This window comes from Lemur catta, chromosome 6 (genome assembly GCF_020740605.2).
Source record: "Lemur catta isolate mLemCat1 chromosome 6, mLemCat1.pri, whole genome shotgun sequence".
NCBI classification, from domain to species: domain Eukaryota; kingdom Metazoa; phylum Chordata; class Mammalia; order Primates; family Lemuridae; genus Lemur; species Lemur catta.
In genome coordinates this window covers 63,283,199-63,288,181 of record NC_059133.1, presented here as the reverse complement: position 1 = coordinate 63,288,181, position 4,983 = coordinate 63,283,199, and the positions used below count along the sequence as shown (strand labels likewise).

At 37.9% G+C, this 4,983-nt stretch overlaps 1 pseudogene; it reads right to left on the bottom strand.

Moving 5' to 3' along the window:
- Positions 1–1,676: 1,676 nt before the first annotated feature.
- On the bottom strand, positions 1,677–3,422 carry LOC123640565 (annotated as a pseudogene).
- Between the last annotated feature and the right edge of the window lie 1,561 nt (positions 3,423–4,983).

Genomic DNA, 4,983 nt, shown 5'->3' with positions numbered 1-4,983 from the left:
ACCAGAATGCAGTGTGAGTAAATAAGACCCTATTTTATACAGCCACAGCTTGATACAGAAAAAGCATTTTAAAATGGTTGCTATTATTATAGGACTTGATAACTGATTGGATTTGGGAGACCAAGAGTGGGAAAAATTACAGAATATACCAAGGTTTTGACCTAAACGATATGGGAGAATGAGGGCACATTTATCACAAATATGGACATTAGCAAGATGAGTTCATTTGGGGTAAAGATATGGTGCTACAAAAACAAAAGGGTTGATGAATTCTGGAATGTGGAATAGTTAAGAGTACGAGTGCATAAATATAAAGTGCTGCATATTTACAGTGTTAAGCAGCAGGAGGTCCCAAGGATCAGGAAACAGATTATTTATGGGAATTGGATCCTTGTGGTTGAAGGAAGACTAATGAAAGTCTTGGGGGTGAGTCATAGCTTTTATTCTTTCATTATAATTGTTGGTTCCAAAATGTGGCCTATACATGAACTGATGTTGGAATTTTTGTAAGTGACCAAATGCAACAAATCTTATATAGCTGTAGTTTGTGATTAAAATTTAGGTTATCATTATTCTTGATTTTAGAAGCAAACTAGTCTTATCCTCTTTTGATTGCTCTGCTCCAATGAAGAGCATTTGAGGGAGGGTTGAGGAGAACTGGGTGGATAACACAGTCTCTTGTCACTCTTTCTGTTTTGTTTCTCTCCTCCACTACTCAATCTCCTGGCATTACTGTTTCTTAACACTCCTTGGGAGAAGTTCTGTGTCTCCATTGTGAGAGGTTCAAAAAGTTGAAAATTTAGGTTGGGATCCTTGGACCTCAATTCCTCTGTTGGCATTTACATTTACATTTTGGCTTGATAGGCATCTGCTCATATGGGCCTTGGTAACAGTAGTGAAAAGTATAAAAGAGAAAACTAATAAGCCAATGTGGGAGAAAATGAACAAATTTTACGTATTATTTGCAGATGGCTTGGCGAATCTGGAAGTATGAGTGTGTGTGTGTGTGTGTGTGTGTGTGTGTAAGAGAGAGAGAGAGAGACACTTAGGAGAGATCTTTGTTACTGAGCTTCTCTGGCAAGAATGTTCTACTCTTTTTTTGCATAAAACATATGACTGATAAACTTGTTTGCTACTCTGTGACTTTGAGGATGTGTGGAAAGTGTGAATGACTCTTCCATCCATGCTAGGCAGTGAGAGACAGGAAAAAGGAGAATACTGAAAGTTGGAGATGGCCCCAGAGGAAAATACTATTGTAGGAACCTCAAGAGTGATAAAAGATCTAGTGGTTGAAAGCAGAATTAAGTCAATGGAACGTGTCCAACGGGAGGGGCTGAGATGGAGTGGGAGGCATTAATGCAATTTAGAAAATAGATGGGAAAATTAGAATGAACAAAATCTAAGTTTTAAGAAATGTGAATATTCTGTTTTAAGTAAGTTGTTACAGTAAGGTACAATATACAGTATACAGGCATGTCTCAGAGATATTGCCAGTTTGGTTCCAGACCACTGCAATAAAGCAAATATAGCAATAAAGTGAGTCACATACATTTTCTGGTTTTCAGTGCATATAAAATTTATGTGTACACTATACTGTAGTCTATTAAGTGTTCAATAGCATTATGTCTAAAAACATGCATACCTTAATTTAAAAACTGTTTTATTGCTAAAAACTGCTAACAATCATCTGGGCCTTCAGTAAATTGTAATCTTTTTGTTGGTGGAGGGTCTGCCTCGGTGTTGATGGCTGCTGAATCAGGGTGGTGGTTGCTGAAGGTTGGGGTGGGTGTGACAATCTCTTAAAATAAGGCAACAGTGAAGTTTGCTGCGTTGATGGACTCTTCCTTTCATGAAAGATTTCTGTGTAGCATGTGATACTGTTTGACAGCATTTTACTCACAGTGGAATGCCTTTCAAACTCAGAGTCCATCTTCACAAACTCTGCCATGGCTTTGTCAACTAAGTTTATGTAATCTTCTAAGTCCTTTTTTGTCAATTCAACAATGTTCCTAGCATTATCATCAGGAGTAGATTTCATCTTAAGAAACCACTCTCTGCTAATGGATAAGAAACAACTTATTCATTGAGGTTTTATGGTGAGATTGCGGCAATTCAGTCACATCTTTAGGCTGCATTTCTAATTCTAGTTCTCTTGCTATTTCCAGCTCATCCATAGCTACTTCCTCCACTGAAATCTTGAACCCCTCCAAGTCATCCACGAAGGTTGGGATCAACTTCTTCCAAACTCCTATTAATACTGACTTTTTGACCTCCTCCCATGAATCACGAATATTCTTAATGGCATCTAGAATGGTGAATTTTTTGCCAGAAGATTTTCAGTTTACTTTGCCCAGATGCAACTGAGGAATGAAATGTATTTCTCAGATAATAAGACTTGAAACTTGAAATTAATCCTTGATCCATGGGCTTCAGAATGGATGTTGTGTTAGCAGGCATGAAAACATTATTCTTGAATATCTCCATCAGAGCTCTTAGGTGACCAGGTGTATTATCAATGAGCAGTAATATTTTGAAAGGAATCTTTTTCTTCTGAGCAGCAGGTCTCAACAGTAGACTTAAAATATTTATTAAACCATGCAGTAAACAGATGTGCTGTCATCCAGGCTTTGTTATTCCATTTCTAGAGCACACACAGAGTAGAGTTAGTATAGTTCTTAAGAGCCCTAGGATATTTAGAATGGTCAATGAGCATTGGCTTCAGCTTAAAGTTACCAGCTGCATTAGTCCCTAAAAAGAGAAACAGCTGGCCCTTTGAAGCTTTGAAGTCAGAAACTGACTTCTCCTTTCTACCTATGACAGTCCCTAGATGGCATCTTTTTCCAATATACGGCTCTTGCATCTACACTGAAAATCTGTTGTTCAGTGCAGCCACCTTCATCAATGATCCTAGCTCTTAATAGATCTTCTGGACAACTTGCTTCAGGTTCTCCATCAGCACTTGCTACTTCACCTTGCACATTTATGTTATGTTATATTATATGGCTTCTTTCCTCAAACCTTATAAACCAACTTCTGCTAGCTTCCAACTTTTCTTTTGTCACTTCCTCACCTCTCTCAGCCTTCATAGAATTGAGGAAAGTTAGGACTTTGCTTTGGATTTTGCTTAAGGAAATGTTGTGCCTGGCTTGATCTTCTATCCTGACCATTCAAACTTTCTCCATATCAGCAATAAGACTGCTTCACTTTCTTAACATTTGTGTATTCACTGGAGTAGCACTTCTAATTTCCTTCAAGAACATTTCCTTTGTGTTGGCAACTAGGCTAACTGGCTAAGAAGCCTGGATTTTGGCCTGTGTCAGCTTTCAACTTGCCTTCTTCACTAAAGCTTAAATATTTTTTAGCTTTTGATTTAAAGTGAGAGATGTGTGACTCTTCTTTTCACTTAAACACTTAGAGGCCATTGCAGGGTTATTATCTGGCCTAACTGCAATATTGTTATGTCTCAGGGAACAGGGAAGTCCATGCAGACTGAGAGAGACTGGGGAACTGCTAGTTGAAGAACACACTCAACATTCATTAAGTTTGTCATCTTACGTGGATGTGGTTTGTGGCGCTGAAAACTGTTACAATAGTAATATCAAAGATCACTGACCACAGATCACCATAACAAATATCATAATAATGAAAAAGCTTGAAAATTCTTTGGCAAGAATTACCTAAATGACACGGAGTGAGCCTGTGCTGTCAGAAAAATGGCACTGATAGGCTTGTTGGACACAGTGTCGACACAAACCTTCAATTTATAAAAATCACAATATCTGGGAAGTACAATAAAATGAAGTACAATAAAATGATGTATGCCTGTGTAAAATAATTAAAAAATTGTGTCCTCAAAGACCTTTTACTAGGTAACTGTAACTTTAGTACTAATATAATGTTTATTAAGTTATTGTGATAAATGCAAAATAATTTAGGATGGCAAGCCTATCTCTCTTCATTACAGGAGGCTTTTTCTTCCTTCCTTTAATTGGCCACGCCAAAGCAAGAAATCTTAAAATAGAATATTTGACAAGCCATAAATTGTTTCACTAGACTGAATTTGTATCAGATAAATGTCTTTTCTTCAAATGTTGTGAAATATTTCATGTTACTAGTGTTCCAGGTGAAAACTTGTCCCCAAGTCTTAAACAGAAGGTTATGCTAGTACTTTAGATCACTTGCTAGCAACCTTGTTTGTGGTTCACTTTTTTCCCTTGGGTTGAATAATTAATCTAATGTCTGTCTGTCTTTCCTTCTTTCTTTCTCTCTCTCTTTCTTTCTCTTTCTTCTTTCTGCCTTTCTTTCTCTCTATCTTTCCTTCCTTCCTTCTTTCCTTTCTCTCTCTCTCTCTCTTTCTTTCTTTCTTTCCTTTCTTTCTTTTTTCTTTCTTTCATTTCCCCATCTCTCTCTCTCTCTCTTTCTCCCCTCCCTCCCTCCCTTCCTTCTTTCCTTCCTTCCTTCCCCAACAGCAAACCTACAGTATAACCAGGCAATTGAATGTTATTAGTAATTATTACATCCTGTTAGATGATGAACATACATATGGAAGGCTCATAAAATAGCAAATTTTTGTTGAACAACATTCTTCCTACATACTCCTCCTCCTCCTTCAATCCAGCTTCCACCCCCATCATTCTTGACATGGCTCGTGCTAAGGTCACCAATCACCCTTAAAGGGCCCAGATTTAAAGGATGCTGTTCAGCCTTCATGTTATTAATAGCTGACTTCTCAGCAGATTTCACAACAACCGGTCATTCTGTCCTTAAAACAATCTTTTCCTTTGTCTTCTGGGACACGGCCGTTCTCCTGGGTTTTCTTTCCTCCTCCCATTTTGAGACTCCTTTTTTTGGCTCATTTAACTCTACCTAATTCCCAAGTACCGGAGTTCCTAAGGCTTATTTCTAGACTCCTTTCTCTTTTCCTCTTCTCTCTCCCATTGCTGCAATTGTCATCTACATGTCAATGACCCTCAAGTGTATTGC